The sequence below is a fragment of the Felis catus genome, chromosome A1 (assembly GCF_018350175.1).
Source record: "Felis catus isolate Fca126 chromosome A1, F.catus_Fca126_mat1.0, whole genome shotgun sequence".
Taxonomy (NCBI): Eukaryota; Metazoa; Chordata; class Mammalia; order Carnivora; family Felidae; genus Felis; species Felis catus.
In genome coordinates, this window is record NC_058368.1 from 175,688,837 (window position 1) to 175,713,623 (window position 24,787).

The 24,787-nt window shown below is 50.8% G+C and overlaps 1 protein-coding gene across 2 annotated transcripts in view; it reads right to left on the reverse strand.

Annotated features, from left to right (window-relative positions):
* The window catches only part of LOC102899270, a 123,782-nt gene that overhangs the window by 23,846 nt on the left and 75,149 nt on the right, over positions 1 to 24,787 (reverse strand). The window contains exon 6 of one of the 2 annotated variants that reach the window (XR_006584051.1): positions 5,086 to 5,236. The exons of the other annotated variant lie outside the window; for it this stretch is intronic. The gene's annotated coding sequence lies outside the window, so the exon portion shown is untranslated. The remainder of the gene's footprint in view (positions 1 to 5,085; positions 5,237 to 24,787) is intronic. 2 annotated transcript variants of the gene reach the window in all.

Here is a 24,787-nt window from a genome sequence, read left to right on the forward strand (position 1 = left end):
ATGTTTTTTTTTTTTTTTTTTTGCATGTGGATGCCCAGGTTTTAGCACCATCTTTTTGAAAACAATCTTTCCTCCACTGTATTGTCTTTGCTCCTTTGTCAAAGATCGGTTGACTATATTTATGGGGGTCTATTTCTGGCCTCTCTATTCTGTTTCATTGATCTATTTGTCTGTTCTTTTGCCAACACAACACTGTCTTGATGACTGTAGCTCTTTTTAGCTTTCAAGTAAGTCTTGAGGTCAGGTGGTGTCAATCCTCCAACTTTTTTCCCTTCAATATTATGTTCATATAAACTTCATCTCTTCATGGAAACTTTAAAATCTTTTTGTCCAAAAAAAAATTAAAAAAAAAAAAAGGAGGTGCCTGGGTGGCTCAGTCGGTTAGACGTCCGACTTGAGCTCAGGTCATGATCTCACGGTCCATGAGTTCGAGCCCTGCATTGGGCTCTGTGCTGTCAGTGCAGAGCCTGGAGCCTGCTTCCGATTCTGTGTCTCCCTCTCTCTCTGACCCTCCCCCACCCACGCTCTGTCTCTCTCTTTCAAAAAAATGAATAAATGTTAAAAAAAAAATTTTAAATAAATAAAACCTTTTTTGCCAATACCCACAAAATAAATTTCTGGGATTCTGACTGGGGTTGCATTGAATCTACAGATCAAATTAGGAAGAACTAACATTTTGACAATATTGAGTTTTCCTATCAATGGATATATATTTAGCTCTTTGATTTCACTCATCGGAGTTTTGAAGTTTTCCTCATGTAAATCTTATACATATTTTGTTAGATTTATACCCAAGTTATTTCATTTTGGGGGATGCTAATGTAAATGGTATTGTATTTTTTAACTTCAAATTTCACGTTTATTTTTAATATACAAGAAAGCAATTGACTTAAAAAAAACTTTTTAATGTTTATTTATTTTTGAGAGACAGTGAGCGGGGGAGGGGCAGAGAGAGAGGGAGACACAGAATCCGAAACAGGCTCCAGGCTCTGAGCTGTCAGCACAGAGCCCGACGCGGGGCTAAACTCACAAACTGTGAGACCATGACCTGAGCCGAAGTCGGATGCTCAACTGACTGAGCCACCCCAGGTGCCCTGCAATTGACTTTCATACATTAACCCAGTATCCTGCAATTTTGCTGCAAGTGCTTATTAATTCCAAGATGGATGCTCTTTCCGAAAGAGACGTTACATATTGTATGGCCTCCAAGGTCCCCAAACCTGGTTTGGGTCCCCAAACCTGGTTTGGGTCCTGTCCTCCGTTTGGGAGCTCAGCGGTTAAGCATCAGCTACGTGCCCCGCCATGAGCACACGGAACCCTCACATCAACACCCTGGGCCTGGCTTCATTGTGAACACTCCACAAATGAGTAAACAGAGCTTCAAAGTGGTGAAAAACGACCCCCCAACTCACACAGCTGGGAAGGCACAGTGAAAGGATGTGAACCCAGGCTGAGCTTCCTTCTTGCTGTGAGCACAGTGCTCCCAGGGCTTATGGGAAGAATAGAGGGGGCTCCCTGAGGGTCCTGCTAGCCTGAGCACTGGGGAAGGGGCTCTCCCTTCACAGGGAGCTGGGGCCCTACCTGGGCCAAAGCAGTAGGGGATTCTAGGAGCACAAGTGAAAGTTTCAGAGTTATCTACAACAACTAAAAATATCGTGAGGCACCAATTTTGTGCCAGGCAAGGTTGCTAAGAGACTTCATGAGCATCATTTCCTTTCACCCTCACAGCAAGCCTGTGAGGCCAGTTTGATCACGAGCTGCATTTTGAAGAGGACAGAACCAAGGCTCAAAGAAATGATGTGGGTGCCCAGGAGCACCCCATGGGACTTAAAGCCCAGGCTTCTGAGAGAAGGGAGGAGGCTAGAGAGTCAGGGGAGAGACAGTTCTGGGCTACTCTGTAGGTAAATCAGGGACTGATGTGTTACAGTTTCCTATGGCTGCTGTACTAAATTACCATGAACATAGTGGCTTAAGCCAACCCACACGTATTATCTTATAGTTCTGGAGGTCAGAAATCCAAACTGGGTCTCACTGGGCTAAAGCCAAGGTAGGGGTTAGGTTGTGTGCCTTCTGGAGGCTTTAGGGAATATGTTCCCTCGCCTTTTCTAGAAGTCACCTCTATCCCTTGGCGTATGGCCCCTTTCTCCAACTCCAAAGCCAGTAGCATAGCATCGACTGATCTCTTTCTGATTCTCACCTTCTGCCTCCCTCTTCCACCTTTTAAGGACCCTTGTAGTTCACTGGGCCCACCTGGATAATGCAGGATTGCCTCCCTATCTCAAGATCCCTAACCCTATCACATCTGTAAAATCCTGTTTGCTATGTAAAGCAACATATTCACCAGTTTCAAGAACTAGGACATGGGCACACCTTTGGAGGGAGCATTGTCTGGCTACAACTTCCTTGGCCTGCTGTGGACTTTGCCTCTGTTCTGGAGGTCAGGGGTGAAGTCACTGGGCTGGAGTTGGGGGTAGGAGTGAGGCTGGACTGATGGGCAAAGGGAGACCATGAAGAGAGGTGTCCCTGAAGCGGGGCCACAGAATAGTCCTTCCTGAGGTGTGTCTGGCCAAGAGTCTGAGAAGAGCACTCTGGGTGCAACCATTCTCTGAGGAAGGGGTGATTCCCGCCCACTGAGCCATGCCAGGGGCCACACATTTGGGCACAGCCAATCACAGGAGTGTCATCCGGGTCTGCATCATTGGGTGGGAGGAGGGAGGAGCTCAGACACTTCCTCTTCTTCCTGAGCACACAGCTGGACTACATTTCCCAGCATCCTCTGTAGTTAGGTGTGGCCAAAAGACTGAGTCAGGCCAATGGAATGCGAGTGAGGTGATGTTGCTGACTCAGCCCCTTTAAGACTTCCCACACACAGTCCTGCTCCTCCATGATGAGAGGAGACTCGAAAAGACCTAGCAGAAGATCCTGACAAAAGGAACTGGAGACTCTGAATGACTGCATGAAGCAGAGTCCCATCTGCCTTGAGTGGACTGCGACATGAGCCAGAAACAGACCTGTATTAGTTTAAGTCACTAAGATTTGGGGTTGTTAACACTAATGGGCCTACCTTGACTAATATGCCGAATAACCACCTCATACTATAGGCATTGACTTCAATGTCACTTTGTCTTTTGGGCTGAATTCCTGGTTGTCCTATATGCCTGGCGCTGGGACAGAAAGGCAACCACAAGGCATGCCTGGGGCTTGGCCTGGATTAAGACCAGATAAAGGCAGACAGGCATTCACACTGAATACTGCACTTGGCCATAATATCTTGGGGTCTATAGCCAAATTCCTTGAAAGGTTTACCTGGTATTTGTCGCAGGAGGGATTTCCCCAAAGGAAGCCCACAAGTCCGGTAACAGTGGCTGAACTCTGCTACCAGATGCCTTTCCTATAATCACATCCTGTGTGATGTGCTTATAAAGGCCACAGCTATCCTACAAAAACTGGCTTTTTTTGAGGCCTGTTGTATGTTGACTGCCAGAATTAATCAATCATTAATTAACGTATTTGTCCACCTAACTTTTACAGAGCTCCCTCTCTACAACAGACCCTGGGCAGGACACTGAGACTATAGAGAGTGATACCCTCGTACAGCCTACAGCCGAAATGGGGAATCGGGTCCAATTATAATCCAATGTGCTGAACGCTAGAATTAGAAGCGGGGGGGGCTTTTGACATGGGGCTGTGGAGCCCAGAGGAAGGACCCTAAAGCTTACCTGAGGGGTCTGATCTACAACCTTCATACCTATTCAGGCCCAAGGAGTTTCGGCCCCCTCATTCACTCACTCATCCATCCATTCATTCATTCATTCACCTAGACCCTTCTCCCCCATGCTGTGCCAGGCCCTGTACTAAGCCCCGGGGGGTACAACCTGGAGCAGGAGAAACCCAGTTATGGCCTCCCAGGGCTGAGCGTCTAAAAGGAGAGGCAGACCGTAAACACAGTGGCAGATGAGACCGTTCAGTGGGGACGAGTGCTGTGTAGACAGTAAAATGAGAGAGGCTAAAGGCGCAGTGTGGGTGGCATCCTTATGTGGGATGGCAGGGAAGGCCTCTGAGGAGATGAATTTACAACGTAGTCGGAGAGATGAGAAAGGGCACAGCCTGCAGGGCTGGGAAGAAGGGAGGGGTGCAGAGGGTGCCTGGGGGACCATGTGGACCAGGACGTGAGGGGCTCCTGTGAGGCGGGAGGCACGGTCAGGCCCAGGCCCTCATGGCCCCCACCCATACCGAGGGGTTCAGAGTTCACTCCAGCAGCAGTTGTCTCCCTACCCAGGGGCCTCTTGGGAACATTCCAGCCCACAGAGAGCTGTGAGTAAAGTCAAGGCTCTCCTCGATCCGGGTGGGGCTGGGCACACGTTCCTAGTCCCTGCCGTCACTGGTTAAGGAGTGTGGCCTTCCGCAGAGGACAGCAGCCATGACCTGGTCCCCACCCTCTGTCCTTCGCCTGGGGAATGGCATCCTCAGCGGGGCCTCTGACATTCTTTAGATCATATGTTTCTTCTCCCAGCCCCAGGCCTGGGCACCTTATGAAGCCTTTGGTGCCATAGCAGAGAAAGGCTGGGAGACCGGTGTGAGGTCCTTCAGCAGGTCCCTGGGGCAGATGGCTCTCGAATTCAGCCTTCTTCCATTTCTGGCCATAGTCCACCCTCAGTAGTCTCTCCAGGCAGGGTGTGTACTTCCTTCTACTGCTAAGCTCTTAGCCCAGCCTGGGGTTGAGTAAAGCAAAATGTGGTTTAAAAAAAAAAAAAAAAAAAAAAAAAGGCAAGGTTTTCTAAGGTTTTCTCTGACCTCTCTGTAGTTTTCTTTTATTAATGTCTTATGTTCCCTTTTCTGTAATCATCCATCCATCATTCCCCTGTTCTGTGTAGTCATTCATCCACTTGACTAAAGAATTACAAAGTACCCACTCTGTGATTACCAGGGAGAACAAATGGAGATCCTGTGTTCCACCAGCTCACAGCCTCACCAAGGGGCCAGGGCGTAGTAGGGAGCAGTTATGACAGTCACCATCCAGTGTGATGGGATTGTACCAAAAGCATAACAGATCAGAGTAGGAATACAAAGGAGAAAACGACTAACCGCTTGGGGAGTCAGGGAAGGCTTCACAGAGGAGGTGATATTTGAGCTGGGCCTTGGAATATCAACAGGAGTCTGCGAAGCAAGTCGTCTAGGCGATTAGTGTTCCGGGTAGAGGAACTTGCCTGTGCAAAAGCACAGCCACGTGCAAGGCCTATTTAGGGAGGAAACAGGAAGGAACCAAGCTCAAAAATACAATAATAGCTATGATTCATTGTTCGGAGTGATGTACATCCACGCATTTGCATCCATCTAATCATCACAACGAGCTGCAGAAGTATCATTTTCCCCATTTTATGGATGGAGAATCTGAGACTCGGAGCAGTGAAGTCACTTGCCAAAGGTACCCTCCACTCCTCTGGTTGAGGCTGAGATGTCAGGCTAAGGACAGTCATGCCCAGGCACGCCAAGGAACCCTAATTTGTTCCAGCACCTGCAAGGAGGTGACCTGGCAGTTTGATGGAGGATGTTCTAGAGTTTTCTTCTACAGCCCTTTTCCTTGTCCTCCCTGTCAGGACTGATGTCTTGGGTCCTGGCACAGCAGGAGCTTCCTCCATAATCCCCTCTTCATCCACCCACGTCTCACAGGACTTGTGTCCGCTGACCTTGAGATCGGAACGGCTGTTGAAAGAACAGCCATTGCCTCGCTTCCCAGGATGTCCCCGCGCACACCCAGGAGGCCTCATCGACAAGCAAAGACCCACAGAGGCAAGGGAGCCGGGGTTGCTGACAGGCACGTTCTCCAAAGTCAGGCAGCAGTCTAATTACAGGCCGACTGCTTAATGACAGGTGTGCTGGCTGGGACAAGGAGGGGCTCTGGGGTAGAGGGGCCTGCAGGAGGGCTCCAGTGGGGGCCACCAGCTCAGCGTCTCGCTGGCTCCAGACCACACGCGTTGGCCCTAGAGTGGGGAAAGGGAAGATGGTAAAGAGAACTGTGCCCAGTACTGGCCATGGGCCAGGTGCTAAGCTGGGACTTTTACCTCTGCTCTCTCACGCAATCCTGCAAGCCTCTCAACTGCCTGGAGAAATAGGTATAATTCACTCCGTTTTACAGAGGAGAAAATGAAAGCTTCCAGAAGTGAAGCAGACTGCTCCAAGTCCAGACAGCTAAGAATGGTGGAATGAGGACCCCAACTTAGGTCAGGGTGAAGTCAAAAGGCTGTTTCCTTCCCAGGGGGGACATGAAGAAACAGGTGGGTCTGTTCTAGAGCTGGGAGAGCCTGTGAGGAACAGAGGGCAACTGTGAAGAATCCGGATGGGGTTTGGCCTTGGGCTGGCTAGGGGGCAGCCCCCCATCCCCGAGTAATGAATCGGGACAGGGGCCCTAGGCATCATTCCAGATGACAGCGGAGGCTGACTGGTTTGGGGATATCAGGCTTACAGATTTGGAGCTCTTATATTTTGCCTCTTTCTTTGTTTTCTTCCTTGCTTTTCTTTGGGGGTATAAATCCCTAGGAAAGCAAACCACCCCTGCCCCCGAACCAGGCGGTGTCTGAAGCCACCTCCCTCTGACAATCCTCTGAAAATCTCCCGAGTGGGTCTCCTCCTTGGAAGGTCCAGGTGGTTCCTCAGGAAGACAGCCATGCTTTTTCCCTGCAGTTTCGGGCCCGTTAAGAGAGATTTCGATAGTCAGCGACTTGGCTGCATCCGTGTGGGCCAAGGAGCTATGACTAACCTCCGTGAGCAAATGCTGGGCCCCCGTGGCACGCGGCATTCCCAGCCCCTCTCAGCAGCGTCACCTGCTCCTGACTCACCGTGGGCCCTGCGGCTGCAGCTGCTGTCCTGTGCTCACACCGTGGGCCCCAAGCTCTGGCTGGAATTCGGGCCTCCACCCAGCAGGACTCTCCAGAGCATGTTCTGAGCCTGTGTGAAGGCTCACGACAAAGCTTTCTGCTTGAGAAGTGCCCCTGCACGGCCAGACTGCCCCTTCCTATGTCCGTGATGCTCTTCTGCATATTCCTGTGACCCGGCAGGGTGGGCAAAGTTTGGAACCAATAGACTGAGTTTCGAATCCCGGCTTTGCAACTTAGCCGTAGGGCCTTGGGTATCCGATCTCACCTCCAGGGAGCATGGGTTTCCTTGCGTGTAAATTGGGGCTGATAATTGCCCCCCCCCCATTTGTCTGTAACAGTGCTGCAAAGCTGTGTAAAAGCCAGGGCTCTGGAAGATGGGGTCCTGACTGAACTCCTGGCCCCACCAGCACTGCCATCTTGGGTGCCTTCCTTGGCCTTGCTGAGCCCAAGTCTCCCATAAAACTGGAATAATGATACTATCCACTTCACAAGGTTGTGGTGAATGTCAGGCGAGGTGATCCAAATGCCCCCCAAAGTGCTCCCTCGGCCACTCTCAGCTCTTCACTGAGCATGCTCTCAGGGCCCACCCAGACGCAAAGACCCTGAAGATGCCCAAGCTACTGACCTTTGACTCTTTTTTAGGAATAGCACCCATTCAGTCACAGGTAGTTTTCTTTCATCATCCGGGAATCAGAAAAGATGGCATCATGTTAGAGCAAAAGAGCTCTCTTCCCCAAACGGGACAGTATCTAGGGAAACAGGCTGATGGGGTGGGGCTCTCTGTCAGTATCGTGGATGCTGGCACTGGAGTTGAACTCACTGATGACTCTATCAATGTCTTCACCCCCTCTGGGGTGGCTGGTCAGGCAACGGCGAGCCTCCCCTTCCACCCAGAGGGCTTGTTTAACTGTACCAGCAGATTAGCTGTAGGATGTCCCCCGGCCCCCAGAAAAACAGGACGTGGTATTGGGAGCCTGGGAGAAGGTTAGTGTTAGAAGAGACTGGAAGGGCCTCGTGTGTTCTGTTGTCAGAGGCTCGAATCATATCTTGTCAGCCCTGTGGCCGATTTGCCTCACTGTGAAGGCAGAAGCAGCTGGCATTGCCATGACAACCAGGCCGCATCAACTTCCAAATCGCCCCTGAATTTTCTGTAACAACGGCAGAGCCGCTGAAAACATGTTTGGGAAGTGAGAGCCACGAACAGAAGATTACACCCAGGAACTGCAGGGAGCTGAAAAGGAGGGGCAGTCACGTTTCCTACCTTTTTGCTTAACCAGAAGGCAGCAAGAAGACAAGGGCTCAACCCAAACTCAGGCGGAGGGAAAGCAATGTTACTATGGCTTACCCATGTGAAAATATAAAGAACGGGGATTACTGTTCTGTTGAAATCACACGCGCCGTTATCTGTCGTGCCCTGGGTCAGACGGTGGAAATGAGAAGCTAAGGAGATGAGAAGAAAGATAGGACTTGGTTGTCAGTGGGATGGAAGCACCTGGAACCCAGATTGGAGAGGACTTCATGGAAGGGAGGTCTTCAGTAGATTTTCCAGATTCCCAGAGGGTTCATCAGCACTAGGTGCCTGCGTTAGGAAGACGGCTCTATGCCTATCACCTCATCTACCTCACGGAGGTCCTGGTTTCTCCTTGGCACTCCATACTCAGCCATATGATTAACTTTAATGTTTCAGTTAGTCACATTAATAAATGTAAGAAGGAACAGGTGAAATTAATTTTAATCATACGCTCTACTGAATCCAATCTGTGTAAAATATTATCATTTCAACATGTAATCAATAGACAAATTGTTAATGAAGCATGTTATATTCTTTTTTCTTGCGAGGTGTTAGAATTCCGGTGCGTCTTTTATCCTGACAGCACATCTCAGTTCAGACCAGCACGTGCCAAGTACTCAGTGGGCACGTGCCTAACACACCAGACATCGTGGTCCTAGTATTGGAAATGGAGGTTTGGCCACGTGATATGCTTTGCCCCGCAGGTCGCCTAGTTCACGCACTTCAGAGTTTGGAATCCAATCCAAGAATGTGATCATGGGAAGCGGTTTGAATGCCGTGGGGATGGTCTTGGTAGGGAGGTCTGCTCCACCTGGGTTTCCTGATGTCTCTGACATTTTGGTCAGGATGAGTCTTTGTTGTGGGAGACAATGCTGGGCATTGTAGGATGTTTTACAACATCCCTGGTCTCTACCCACTAGATACCATTACCATCCCCTGAATGTGACAACCAAAAATATCTCAAGACATCACCAAGATATCTCCTGGGGGGCAAACTCATTCCCACTTGAGAACCACCATGGTAAAGTAAGACAGAGATGGGTGGGTGAAGGTATAGTATTGGCTTATGTAACCAAACGAGGTAAGCAAAAGGCTGGGGTAAGTCTGGGTCTCAGGGAAAAGTGGAATCTGCTACTGAAATATCACTAGACCACTCTGTCCTTATCTCTCATCATTGTTTCTCTAGCCGGGAAGACAAGAGCTCTAGGAGACAAGAGCCAGGGAAACTCTCAGGCCCCAAACTCACATGTCTTCACTTTACCACAGAGAAGGACTCTCTGCCCCTTACTTTATTTTTTACTTCCAAATTCCCAGGGCAGGTCTCTGAAGGGCCCAACCTGGGTCACATGGTCACTCCTGGCCTGGAGGAGGGTCGGATTCCTAGGTCAGGTGGGAGGAGCAGAGGAGCAGTGGGTAAAGAGCTGGGGAGATAGAAATGGCTGTCCCCTTCAGGACAGCATGATGTCCAGGAGCCAGGATTGAGAGAGACGACTGTGTGGAGAACAATGTTACAATCACTTCCCTCCTCAGAAAACACAAGTGCAGTGGGTGACATGGAGTGGTCAGGGCCTGAAGCCCAGGATGAGACTAGTAACAGAATACCGATCTTCTCTTCACTAAACTTTGAGCTGTTGGACATTAGGAATCTTTTTTTTTTTTTCCTTTGATATTATCCTTAACCTAGAGCAGAGCACTGGGCAGATAATAGATGTCATAGTTAATTTTTTTTTTCAACGTTTATTTATTTTTGGGACAGAGAGAGACAGAGCATGAACGGGGGAGGGGCAGAGAGAGAGGGAGACACAGAATCGGAAACAGGCTCCAGGCTCTGAGCCATCAGCCCAGAGCCTGACGCAGGGCTCGAACTCCCGGACTGCGAGATCGTGACCTGGCTGAAGTCGGACGCTTAACCGACTGCGCCACCCAGGTGCCCCAATGTCATAGTTAATTTTATGTGTCAACTTGGTGGGTGTTTTTGGAGGGGGGTTAACATTTAAATCAGTGAACTTTGGGCAAAACAGATTGCCCTTTATAATGTGGGTGAGCCTCATTGAATCAGTCGAAGGCTGCCTTCCAAGCAAGAGGGAATTCTTCAGAAGACTGCCTTTGGAATTCACCTGCACCACTGGCTTTCCTGCGTCTTCAGTCTGCCAGCCCATACTGCAGAGTTTGGACTTGCCAGCCAATTCCTTATAATAAATTTCTTTCTCTTTATCTCCCTGAACACACACACACACACACACACACACACACACACACACTACATCACACAGATAGATGTACATGCCTACACATCCTACTGGTTTTGTTTCTCTGGTGAACTCTGAGTAATACAAAGGTTATCATTAGCTGCTTCTTGAATATATAGGAGAAAAATGAATTTGTTTTCTGCAAGAGTCAGGAATAAATGCAGTGTTTAAAGAAGGAATGTGGCAAAGTCAAGGTGGCATTTGATGAGAGTCTTCCTTGTCATGAGACATCTGAGACACTGGAATGTTGAACAGGGGAGGAGGTGGCTTTAAAGAAGCCTTAAGTTGAGTGCGGGGTGGGCCACACTAGGTCCCAGCTGGGCTGGCTGCAGGGGAGGGAGAAGGGCGGACTCTCACAGTGGTAACAGATAGGACCAACTGCACTTGGCTGCGGATGGTGGGGAGATCAGGAGACGAGCGGGTCAGCTAAATGGCCAGGCTGGCGCCCTGGGGAGCACGAATGGGAGTGGCCGTGGTTGGTGGCAGGAAAGACAAGAAGTTTCTGGCGCACAGTGATGAGTTCATAATGGGACCCTGCTTGATTGTACTTAGTTGTCGGGCGTCAAGGGGGGAATGGGCCAGACACGTTGAGGAACGCGGAACCCTAAATAAGAGGGGCCCCATCGGGAGCTCTGAGAGTAGACGAGCTCCCCAATGAGAAGGACAGAGCCTGCAACAGATCCCTGGGGACCAGGCCTGGGGCGACAAGAAGCCAACAAGGGAAAGGAAAGAGGCCTGGCTGGCAATACCAGGCAAGTCCTGCCAACGAGCAGAGGCTCATTCCCGAGAACCCCTTCTTAGGCGACACAGGTGCAGCGAGATGAGCCTGAGCTCCCTCACACCCCACTGGGTGACCTTGGGCATGACTTCACTTCTCTAAGCCGTTTCCTCATCTGTAAGTTGTGGGTAGTAATTGCCACCCCACAGAGTTACTGTAAAGATCAGATGGGATTATAATTGTTAAGTAGCAGGCACATAATAGGTGTTTAATAAACCTCCTGGACTGCCTGTTGGCAGATGTCTAGCCTGAGCACGCAGCCCATCCTGCCCTGTCTACAGGGAAGCGCATACCGGCCTTTTCCGCGTAGTCACTCACTCCCCACACACACACCTCTGGGTGGCACGAGTATTATCCCATTTTTGCAGATGTGGAAACTGAGGCTCAGAGACCTACCCAAAGGCCCACAGCTCTGAAGTGCTGGAGCTGAATTTCAGCGCCAGGCTGCTGAATTCCAGAGCCCGCTCGGCCACCCTGTGCTCGGCCACCCTGTGAGATTCCGCACCCAGACCGTGAGCTCCTCGGGGGCAGGGAAGGCCTCCCTGAGAATCTAGCACTGTACCTGCCCTGGTAAGAGTGAGAGAGGCTCTGCAGGGAATTCACACGGGGCACTGGAAAAGAGCAGGACTCAGCGCCCCCTCGGGGCCCTCGATGCAGCTTCTTCTAGCACTCGGGGGCCGTGCCTGGAACTACGACTGTCAGGGAGACATGACACATACAAGAGACAGAGAGTACTATGGGAGACAGATGGCCAGATCTACCTGGGGCCAGGGGCCGGGCTCTGAATGTTGAACCCATCGCATACTAACTTAGGGGACCCTGGTTACAGAACACGCTGGGCTCAGTTACAGATAAAAGGCAGACCATGAAAATACAAGCCACACAGGGCTGGGTAATAGAGGCGGGGCCTCCTACACAGTCAGTGCTGAACGAATGTTCCTCATTTTAAGGTGAAGCCTAGAAATGAAGGACAACAGCTGCCACTTGTCAGGGATCTGACAGGTTCCAGGCCCTGTCTGCATTATATTCACGGACCACACCACCTGCCTGGGGCGGAGGGAGGGGGGGGGCAGGAGTTCTTACTCCTTGTTACTGACGGATGGGGAAGCTAAGGGACAGAGAGGGCAAGGGAGTGCCCCAGCGCACACAGCTGGATGACAAAGCCGACATGCTGTTTTCTGACTCAAAACGCCACACCCTCTCCTGTCCTCAATAGATCACAGAATGTTGAAGGGGCACACAGACCTGTTTGCCAGATGGTAGAGAGCACAAACAAGGTCAGAGGAAGAGGTGGAGGAGAGGGGGAATGGAGGAGGAGGGCAGGGGAGGAGACACCCTCCCTGGCAGGATCCCAGGGAGAGGCGTTTTAGAGATGCTCTATCACTCCATGCCATCATTATCCCCATTTCCCAGATGACGACTGTGAGGTTTAGCCAAGTAAAGGACCCTGCCCGAGGTCACACAGCCAGTAGTCACCCAGCCAGATTAGAACCAGATCTGCCTCTAAACTCACTGAATGTGAAGCCCTCCTTCTCCACCCAGAGGCCCCCGGGGGGCCTGGCAGGTAAATGCAGTAGAAGGAGGGGGGAGCGGTGTCCCACAGGTGTCCCGAGACATGCTTGGGGGTCTGGAGTATTCAGGGGACCATGAGGCTGCTAAGCGGACCATGAGAAGGGTTAGTTTCCTCCCAAGGGAGAAGGGGTGCTGGGGACAGAGCCAGGATTCACTAACCACCCGGGGCCGTGGTGAGCATTACTCTGTAGACTTCCATTCTGGTTCCAATCACACCGTCTGCTTTCCGTGTGTCTCCCCACCGGGATGCCGGCTCCTAGAAGGAAGGAACCGGTCTCCGTCTCTGTACCCCTGGCAATTCGACCGACTGGCACATAGTAATTGAACTCATATCACATCCGCTGCTCCACACGCCCGCCCCATTGCTTGCTATCCTCATACCCTTTGTTTTTCCTCAAAGAACATGTCCCTAGCTGACATCGGATATTTATTTATGTATTGATTTATTGTCTATCCCCATCGCATATGCTAGACTATGATGTTGAGAGACAGTCTGTTAAGTACATGACTGCGAGCACCTGGTAGAATTCCTGGCACATGGGAGGCCATCCATAAGTACTTGCCAAATAATTGAATGAATGGTAGGCGCTCAATATGGTTTTTTAAAATCAACGACTGGGCAGCGGCACCACATGCAGGGAAGTTACTGGTGTGATTGCATTTCAGCCTCACACGCAGCTTTGGAGGGAAGAATTAACCTATTTGAAAAATGTTTTAATGTTTATTTATTTCTTTTGACAGAGAGAGTGTGGGAGAGGCAGGGAGAGAAAGAGAGAGAGACATAGAATCCCAGGCAGGCTCCGTGCGGTCAGCGCAGAGCCCGATGCGGGGCTCGAACCCACAAACCGGAGATCGTGACCTGAGCTGGAATCAAGAGTCGGACGCTTAATCAACTAAGCTACCCAGACAGCCCCAGAATTCCCTACTTTTACAGATGAGACCAGAGAGAAGTGACTCGCCCACGGTGTCATGTCTAGTTGATGGGAGAGGTGGGGCTTAAGCCCTGTTCTGTCTGACTTCAGGGCCTGCACCTGTTCTACTAGGCTGCCTCTAACCTAATGGGGAAATCAGGAGACAAGGCATTGCTTCCCCAGGAGGACATGTGGCCTCGTTTTCTGGTTAGCTCACGAGATTTGTGAGCTAGTCATCAGAGGATAAGGACCAAGCATGCTGACGTAAAGAAAACACCAGCTGCACCTGTTTCGTGAGCACCTACGAGCAGTGGATGAGGTAACTGGCCTCATCGGGAAGCCTTGTAACAGCTCCGTCGCTTTCATTTCCCGATTTTACAGAGGCTCAGAGAGGTGAGGTAACTCATCTCAGGCCACAGCACAAGCTCTTGAGAGAGCCGGGCAGAGATCTGACCTCAGCTCTGCTTGACTCCAAAGTCTGTGTTTTTCCCGAGCTGTTTCTCTTTATGTTTTAAGCATGCACTGGCAGGGCCTGGAGCCAAACTGCAAAGCCATCCCATAGGCATCTGGTCTTATCCTATTTCCATCGGATTTCAGATCCTTGGTAGCAAGTTTCAACTTCAGTGTGAGCGTAACACTTTTGACTTCAGTCTGGAGACTGAAACACCATGGCGGGGGGGGGGGGTCCAATCAAATAAACCTCTGAAGGAAATTCAAGCATTTGGGGTGAAGATTGGGTATAATCCATAACCATCATCCTACCTACCCAGTGCCGCCCCCGCTTCCTAGGTACTACTCTGTCCCCACTCCAGCCTCCGACCTCCAGCTCAAAAAACCTGGCTCCCCAATCTCTGCTGATTGGTCCAGACTGAGCCAATCATGGTCCATGACTACCTCAAGCCCAGGTTTTGATTGGTCCAATCCAGAGCAATCAGAGACCTTCTCCAGTTTTTCAACAGGAACTGAGGGAAGAACTTAGCCCCTCTCTGGTGATAGGATGTGTAAGATCCTATCAACTCAAGAAGTCAGAGGTAACGAATTCTCAGAGAGCTATCTGAAGGTTGAGGCAACCTGCCTGTATCCGTGAGAACACATGAGGCTGAGACGGGGCGTCCTGTGTGGATGCACCATTCAGTGCCACAGTGCACCTGCCTCTCCCAGGGAGTTCTCCGTGGAAATGCTGCCCACACACGGGCCACCCTCACTTCCGTCCCACAACCTCTCATAGGTTTTACTCTCCCCCGCGTCCCTAGCCTGAACCTCATCCAGGTGGTCCTGGAACGGCAAAACCCAGAATTCGTGGCTGAGCCCAGAGCCCTTCTGCTTTTATCTGAAATCCACCTCCAAAAAAGACCCTCCCACCGAGGTCTACTCCCTTTGTCCTCGGGAGGCCAGCCATGCTGTGCATGCCTTCTCTCCGTCTCACAGGTACATCCCCACTTATGGGCACAAATTCAGACATCACAGAATACGTTTGTGTCCTTGAATCCAGACCTCCCGCTGCCACTCATCCGCGCGCACACTCTCCCACATCAGTCACACGGACACAGAAGCATCTGCAAATGCCCGCGACGTCACACACGCGCACCATTCACACGTGCCTCTCCTACGGGACAGCTGGCTTTCCCTGGGAAGGACTTGTACCCCGGAAGGTGCAAAGCCAAGAGAGCAGGAGGAAGTTAGTAACGGATGGTGGGCTGGGGTAGGAGAGGAACACGTGGCAGAAGCAGAAATGTGCTTCGTGTCCACGATGATGCAAGAAGGAGGCGACACTGCTATGGATGCCGCTCCGGGTGACGCTAACAGCTCCCTTTGCTGAACACTCTCTGTGCCAGCCCTGTGCTAAGCGAGCTTTACGCAAAAGACCTTCTCTAGGAGGCCTTCTGCAGCCCGACCTTGCAAAGCCCACCCGCTTAAACGCACACACCCACCTGCATACATGCATGCACGCAGGTACGTGTGCATATGTGCTCCCTAGCTTGTATGGGCATCTCCACGCACCTGTGCATGTGAAAGTCAGTTTATGTGTCAAAACAGCGTGCGTTTCTTATTTTTATATTTTTAACTCTTCATCCTTGGACGTATAAAGGGAACTTTTTGGCTTCTGTAAGTATGCTCTCTACACCTCTAATGTTTTATCATGTGTTTGTACCTTGTACACGGTATTAGCCAATTCTGTACATGGATGTATTGTACAGAGAAAGAGCATCACTAAATACTCAAGATTTTTACTTTTAAAAAACGTCGAATCCAGGGGCACCTGGGTGGCTCAGGTGGTTAAGCGTCTGACTTCAGCTCAGGTCAGGATCTCCCGGTTCACGGGTTCGAGCCCCGCAATGGGCTCTGTGCTCCCAGCTCAGAGCCTGGAACGTGCTTTGGATTCTGTGTCTCCCTCTCTCTCTGCCCCTCCCCCCGCTTGTGCTCTGTCTCTGTCAGGGGCCTAGGAGGTGAGTAGTCACTCAGGCACACAGCCATGAGTCACAAGCCAGGTTCTGGACCGGCCTCTTTGGTTCCCGAACTCGTGCTATCAGTGCCTCGCTCTCCTTAAGCCTGTCTGAGGGAGGGCAAGTTCATTGCCCTTATCTGGACGGAGCTTGCTCATCTGCAAAATGAAGGTAAAGGAAATATTCTCTCAAGTTTCCTCCAGCTCAGGGATTGTGTGATTTCACAGCTGACACTTGGCAGGTGTGAAGAACTCGATATTTGTCAAAGCATTTCCAAATAGCTTACCTGATTTGACTCACATAATCCAGACAGGAACCTGGGGGCTCGGGGCGGTGAATCCAGGGCCTGAGTCCCATCCCGGGTTAGTGGTAGGGCTGGCCCCAGGGTCACGGGTTACCAGGGCGGCACAGACTTCCAGCCTCCTCCATCCATCAGCAGGCTTGGCTCGCTACCCTAGAGATGTAACAACCCTTGCTACCTCAGTTTCTCTCTCCTTCTTTCATTCAACTTCTCTCGATGAACACCTATCACATGCCAGGCACTGCACCAGCCTCAAGGGGTGTAGGCCGTCTCTGCCCGTACAAGCTTGCTTTCCAGAAGAGGAGCAGACAAACCGCACCTGTGTGCGGTCAGTGGGCTGAAGGCGACCCTTAGGAACACACGGGCGGGGCCCCTCGGGGTCCAGGAAGACTTTCCCAAAGAGAAATCAGTGCCTTTCCTGAGCCCAGTGGGCTGGCAGGAAAAAATAAAGTGAGTGCGGGATGGAATACTGCGGGGCTGAGGCCCAGAGGCCAGTAAGCCAGGACCCTGCGAGAATTCGCTCTGTCCACCAGTCGCCTCTGGGGACACAACGCTGCACATCCAGTGCCTCTGAGGCCACTGCCTCCTGTCAGGAGGGAGTTCCTTCTAACCCCTTCACCCAAAGGCTGGCTGTTGCCAGACTCACAGGTCCCTCCCATATTTCCTCTGCCTGGCCTGCCTCCCTAAATCTCCAGGGAAGCAGGATTCATCCTGGGCCTGATTTATTAGCCTCGTCCTGGAATCATCCCAGATGCTGTCGCTGGTCTCATTTACTGACCTGCCCGAGGGCCGGAGAAGGAAATTCATTAGGCCAGGCAGAGCTGGCGGCCAGGCCCATCTGTCTGGGCATCTGTCCCCTTTCTCCCCCTGCCCCCTCCACCTCCTCCCCTTCTATCCTCTCCACCTGCAAAGGGAATTTTGTGCCTGCAACCCAGTTCAGGATCACCACGGCAATGACACCACTGAGCCGACTGGTCCCCTGGGAAGGATCCAGACCCAGGAGTAGGAGGAGGAGGAGGAGGAGGAGGAGAAGGAGGCAGAGGCCAGGGAGCTCACCCAGAGCTTTGCAGCCAGCCTCCCGCATTGCATTCCCAGGCTGCCCTGACCCAGGACACAATGCATTTTCCACTGGGGCTGTGGAAACCTCTCTCCCAGTAACTGATGGCAGGTACACCAGACCTGCCCGTTTGTATGCAAACCGTGTCTTCCTGAGCAAGCTGTATGGAAATCAAATCTTTTGACGCAGACTGCTACCTTTAAAGCGGAAGGCAAGAGGGCACTTCTTCCCAGCACGGGGCAAGCAATATGATGTTAAGGAGTATAGGAATCAAGGCGTTTTATTTAAGTATGTACTAAATAAATTTTTAATTCAAATGTATAATTAGCATCGCTAATCCTTGATTACATTAGTTGCCATTGTTTTTGAATAAAGCTTAAATAGGTATTTACATTTTTAAAAGCAGACCAATTTTTTAATGCTAAGTAAATAATAGTTATAGGAGATGCACAGATTTGACGAAAATACTAGAGTCGAGGACACAGTGTTTTAAAAGAACAGGGCAGGGAATGCACTGCCAAGGTTACATTTTTCTTGACGTGGAGCAAACCTTGATTAAGCCAGTCTATTTCGTGGAGGGAAATTGCAACCCCAGGTAACTTGCTAAGCCAGCACCTGCTCTCCTCAGCCTGCAGAGGGGAAAGCACTTGAACCAGAAATCGCATGTGTGCAGTGACCCCCGAGTTTAAGCAAATATGGCCTCAGGCCTCGGTAAATGTTTAGCCTCAGTGACTGGCTGGCAGAGAGGCAAGGCCCGAGGACCTCTGTCCCTGACAGCTGGCACCATGGGAGCCAGCTGGGACAATGGAGGTGGGGAGGGAATGCCCGAGTCCCTTCTCTCCTTGGTGACACCTTCTGATCTAAGGAGAGACCCTTACAAGCTACAGGAACAAATGAGGGGCAGTGTTGGCAGCTTTTTCTCTGTTGGTAATATCCTGGAGCCAAAACGCACACATACACACACACACACACACACATACACACACACAGCAATCATCGAGCACAGTCACCTCCATCTGTATGCACAGACACGTGGCCTGCATAGTCACAAGTATACATTTACATGCAGACATACTGACTCAAACACAGAGATGTAGATACAGAAACACATGCCCCCCCCCCCCCCCAAATGCTTACCTAGATACAGCAACATACCTTCCTGGCTGTTTCATACAGATGAAGTCACATTTCACATGATTCATTTCATACACACTTAGATACAATAACCACACTCACAGTCACCTTCATGCAGCATTAACACAGAGATAAATATGCATGCAGACATGTCTGCCTGGATATTCAAACACAGGCAAATATATAGAGAAAGAAAAACACCACATACACAAGGAAAGACACTGTACACAAAGACACACAGCCACTTACACACTTCTATGCACATCCATAGATCCACTATGACACACACACAGGTAACTACACATATAGGTGATCTCAAACACACACACACACACACACACACACACACACACACGATGCAAATATATATTCTCAGCTGTAGTGCAGACCAGCCTACCTTTGGCTTGATAATGTCACATCAGATGTAATAGGATACACCTCTCACGTGTCACTTCTGCTGCTGCCAGCATCCCAGCTTCAGAAGATGCCCAGAAGCCGGGCCTGAGCCCAGGTGTCTGGGTGCAGAGAGGAAGACATCCCTGCCCCCTTGTCACTCTCCTTCCCCACCTCCCACCAAGGAGCTCAGGGGCTGAGGGCATCAGAGGGAGACCCCCCGCTACTGTCCCAGGCATTCCTGGGAGGGACCAGTACCACATCAGGCCCTCCCCTCACCCCACACAAGCCTTTGGTACATGGTTTGCATTAGACGTCCCACCTGCTGCTATAGCATGAGGCCAGTTGACACATGGGCACTCAGTCACAGGGACAGAGAAGAGAAGGGGGCACTAGTGACCATTTGGGGTCATGGAGTCAAATAGACCAGAGTTCAAATGCTTCCTCTAGCACTCCATAGCTATGGATCTTGAGCAGGTCACTTCAGCCCTGTAAGCCTCAGTCTCCTCATCTGTAAAGTGGGCATGATGATAATAACCTAGCTCAAAGAATAGCATGAGGACTAAATCAGATAATGCACATAGAACCCCTAGCCCAGCTCTCATCACAGAGTATGCACATCATAAGCCAGAATTTCTCAACCTTGGTGCTATGGACATTTGGAGCCAGATAATTCTTTGTTGTGTGTGTATGGTTGGGAACTGTCCTGGGCAATGTAGGACAGTTAGCAGTATCCCTGGCCTCCACCCACTAGGTGCCAGTGGCACCCCCATCCAAGCTGTGACAACAAAAAACGTCTCCAGACATTACCAAACATCCCCTGGGGAGCAAAATCTCCCCATGTTGAGAATCACTGCTTTAACTGTTGAATCTTATTTTTGTTGTTGCTATGACCGTTTTCATCATCATCAGTACCATATTAGCTAGAAGGCAATCAGAACAGAGAGGGGACCCAGAGGAGGATAAGAAGATACTCTTCTTCCAGTAGTCACTTCCCTCCTGTCTCCTCATTCTCCCCTGGCCTTTCTCTGCTTTTGCTCCTGAAGCCACCTCTCCAGGCCATATCCACCTCTCTGAGCAGCAGGAGGGAAGGCACTGAGGTACGTGCAAGCGGGAGGGGGGTGGGGTTGGAATTGCTCCCTGAGGATAAGCAGACTGTCCAGAATAAACTACCTGTCCCAGAACTGGCCTCGTGGGAGGAAGTGCAGGGTGCTTCCAACTTCTGGGTGTACTTGGGTGGGGTGAAGGTGAGCGGCCAGGACCAGGGAAGTCAGGACCAAAGAAAGCCACATCAGAAAGCAAGGGGGTAAAACAAATGCCTTCCTGAAAAATAACCTCATTGTATCTATTAAAATACAAAATATTCCTATCTGTTGACCAGGTAATTAACACAATTCAAAGTAAGATGACGTACACTTTGTAATTAAAAACAAAGGTGGGGTGTCTGGGTGGCTCAGTCGGTTGGGCATCTGACTTTGGCTCAGGTCACGATCTCATGGTTCATGGGTTCGAGCCCCGTGTCGGGCTCTGTGCTGCAGCTCAGAGCCTGGAGCCTGCTTCAGATTCTGTCTCCTTCTCTCTCTCTCTCTGCATCTCCCGCCCCCGCCCCCCCTTGTGCTCTGTCTTTCTCTCTCTCTCAAAAATAAATAAACATTAAAAAAAAATTTTTTTAAAGGTGAGAAAGTAGCTGGTACTTTATTATATAACCCACTTAAAAAGAAGCCAAAATTTATGAATGTCCAGGAGTTATTTTGTCGTTAAAGCAGAGAACACAAGTAAAATTGTCAGCAGACTAAATGAATCCCTCCCCCCTTCCTTTTCCGTGGGAAACCCACAGGTTTCAAGCAAAAGAGTGATCCCCATATGTTGTATTGTTTAAGCCTTGACTTAAGCCACACAATTATACCCATTTCAGAGATAAGCAGACTGGTTCTCCAAGAGGTTCAGTCACTTGCCCAAGGTTACCTGGGACTCAAATCCAGATCTGTGTGACTCCAAAGCCAGAGAGAACTCAAAGCATCTAAAGAACTGAAAATAGGCCAGGGTGGCTGGAACATAGCGTGTGAGGGCCAGATAATGGAGGGATTTGTAGGTCATGGAGAGAAGCTTGCGTTTTATTGATGGTGCCCTGGGGAGCCACCAACAGGTTTTTAAGCAGAGGAGTGACAAGGCCAGATCTGCATTTTATAAGGATTCTTCCGGCCCTGCATCAAGAACAGATCGGAAAGGAACAAGGGCGAAACAGGAAGAGCTATGGGGGGGGGGGGGCTGTGGCGGGGGGGTTACAGACACGGGGCCATAACATATTCACGAGACGTTTCAGGGAGAGCCACGGAATTTGGAAGCAGATTGAATGTGGGGCTTGAGGGAAAGGAAGAGAAGGAGAATCCCCCGTTTCTGACTTCAACAGCTGAGGAGAAAGCGGTGACGTTTGAAACGCCTGGAGAAAAAGTGATCTGGGGGAAGCGTTTTAATTAAATGGGCCTTGTGGTTTCCGTCCCTGGCCCACATTCGTGTACAGGAACAAGCACACGAACTGCATTAACAGTCACCCCTTCATGCAAACTGACGCCCCTTGGACCTGCCCAGGCCTGGTTGAGCCCAAGTTAGGCCACGGAGCTGAGACCCCCCTAGTACATTTGCTATCGTTTACGCCTCTTGCCTTTTTGTTAAAGCCCTCCAGTCCCCTGCCTTTGCAAGGTTAGAGAGAATCCTCAAGAATCTATACTGGCCCAAGAGCTACCAAACACAGCTCTTTAGGTGTGCTGGAAACTGGGTAGCAACCTTAAAAGCAACTGAATATATTCCCCTGTCCCGTGAGCATGACCTGAATTATTTAATGACTTGCTTTCACTGGACACAGGAGAATAGAGTGCTTCAGCCAATGGCCTTTGGAGTCAGACTGATTGGGTTTGGTAACCAGCCTCTGCCACATTAATGGCCGTGTGATCTTGGGGGAGGAAGCACAGGGATTTGCACATAGCAGGGTTTACTTGATGAAGGTAGTAGTGATTTGGGGAAGCTGTGAAAAGAGAATTTCCAGCCAAAGGGGCTCCTAGAGATCTTCCTCTATATAGATGGGGTAACCTGAGGCCTGCAGAGATGAAGTATCCACACTGGAGGTAAATGCCACACCCTGACCCGCCCCCCTCCCCCAGCCCAGTCTTCTCTCCAGACCTCCTCTGGGAAGGAGGGGAGCAGCGGGACCCACACGATGTGCATTTTCAGTGAGTTGCAAGATTGGCTTAGGGCGGAGGGGCACACGGGTATCCCATGGACTGGATGGGTTTTTCCTCATTTGTACCGAGTAAGCAGCACGATGTTTTGAAAATTATCTAAACGAGTTGCTGCAATTTGCAAATTGGGTGGTTTCATACAAAAATCCAAATTTCTGAATTTTCGGGGGGGGGGATATCAGAAAACGTGGCCAAGGGTGCCTGGGTGGCTCAGTCGGCTGAGCGTCCGACTTCGGCTCAGGTCGTGATCTCACAGTCTGTGAGTTCGAGCCCCGTATCGAGCTCTGTGCTGATGGCTCGGAGCCTGGCGCCTGCTTCTGATTCTGTGTCTCCCTCTCTCTCTGCCCCTTCCCTGCTCATGCTCTGTCTCTCTCTGTCTCAAAAATAAATAAAAACATTAAGAAAAAAAAATTAAAAAAGAAATTTAAAAGAAAAAAAAAAAAAAAAGAAAACGTGGCCACCCCGGTATTCCCTACACGGTGACAAGCAGCTGGAGCTTGACTTGGTGCTGCTCCCTGAGGCTCTGCAGTCCATAGCTGGCCACAGTCCCTGCCTCTCTCTCTCTTGCCTCCTGGACAGCACAGCCCCGTGTCGCCTGGTGTCACCTGCAGTTACCCTCATGCTGGAGCCACCGCGTTCTGAACGTGTGGCCCACTTCCCTCTTTGATAGGATCCGCCCTGGCCTGGGGGCATAGGTTTATGGTTCAGGTCTCGGAGTATTTCCTTTGGAAAAAAAAAAAATGTGTTGGGAGATCAAGCTGTATACATGTTCCAAGCCCTCAGTACCATGTTACCTGTTGTTACATAATCCTGAGTCATCTCTCTCCAACTCTCCTGGTAGCTGTGTTCCCTCTGAAATCTTCCTCCTCACATCCATTTGGAAATAGAAGATCCTGCCTGCAATCACGGTTGGGCTTTTTCCCTACATTCCCTATTTTTTCTTCTTTTTCTTTTGGATCTTGCCAAGCACGAAGGTCTTCATTTTTCCATGTTCTTCCCCTTCCCCACCCAACCCTCTCGCCTGCCCATCACGAGCCTCTCCCCACCTCCTCCCTGCAGAGGCCTGGAGGCCCAGTGCTCTGCCCAGGCCCCCTCTGCAGCTCTGAGTGGCTTGCCCTTCCTTTCTGCATCTGGGGGGGCCCGCAGGATCCAAGGACAGCCAGCATTGCTAAGTTTGGTATTTACCGGAGGGCAAATGGGGGGTTGGATTTTCTGAGTTCCTTGGGGCAGGAAAGATGATCACCAGCCACTCGTCCCCGTGGGTTGCTCCGGATGGCAGGATCAAAGATCTTTACTGGCCTCCCCTCTGCTTTTAGAGATGAATAAATAAGGATGTCCTGTCCGAGATATTTGGAGCATCCCCCTTTGATCCCCTCTTCCACAGGCTCTATTTAGCCCTTCGTCACTTTCAAACTTGCCACGTCCTCCCAACCAGTCTCCCCACCTCCATTTCATATGCTTCTGCCTCTTTTCCACCCTGCCTCAAGCGTGACCAGGTCTCCCGGCTGCCTAAACCGCCATCAAGAGATCCCTGTCACCTTCAGAATAAAGCTTAAGGCCTTGGCCAACCAGGTGGGGCCCACCGAACCTCCCAGCCTCATCTCTTACCATCCCCATGAGCAGTGGGCGCTCAGGCCAAGAAGCCACAAGCTCTTCACCTGGTCCTCTCGCTTTGTCTGTGCCTGGGACAACCCCTACCGATCCTTTGGGAATTGGCCTTGTCCCTGATCCTCTCCCCACCAAAGTGGGTCGATTGTTTTGGGCGCCCTCTGCGCTCACATCCCTCTGCTGTGGCCCTGCCTGGCTGTCCTGTATTTACAGATATGTCTCCCAGACTCGGAGGCTCTCAGACAAGGACCCTCTGGTTCGTCTGTGTCCTCAGAACCTGGCATAGGGCCTGGCAGGAGAAGCAGCTAATAAAGACTGGAAGAACTGAAAACAACGCAGCACTGAATTTCAACGAAGACACAGGCCGTTACAATTAGAAGCGGCTGTCCTTGGATCTTTGAGAATGTATCTCCTATTGCATACATACAAGGGCTGTCCTTCAATGAGATGATCACTGGCCTTCCTCCACCCTGCCGGCCACAGGCCCTTCCCCTGTCCAGTCCTCTCACAGGACTAGTCCTTCCACCACCGGGCGCAGGACCCTTGACCACAAAGTGCCTTGACTTCCTGCTCGCCGTGTTCAGGGTCTAGACCTTGTGACTCCCGATGGACGGTCTCCGTCTGTGGTACTTCTCCATCCATCCAACCAAGTATCTACACTGGACCACACACTCCAACTGGGTGCCGGGGACAAAACGGACAGCAAAATCAGATGGCGCTTCTGACCTCACTGTAACTAACGGTACAGTCTGGTGGAAGAGACATGTAAACAGACACTTGCAAATAGCTGTAAAATATCAACCGTGACGCGTGCCTCGAAGGAGGAATCAGCAGTGCTATGAGGGCCCGTCACAGGGAGATTGGTCCTGGTGTGAGGGGCAGGAAAAGCCCAGCGTGGGGGCGGCAGCAAGAACGCGGGGGAGTGTGGGACAGATGAG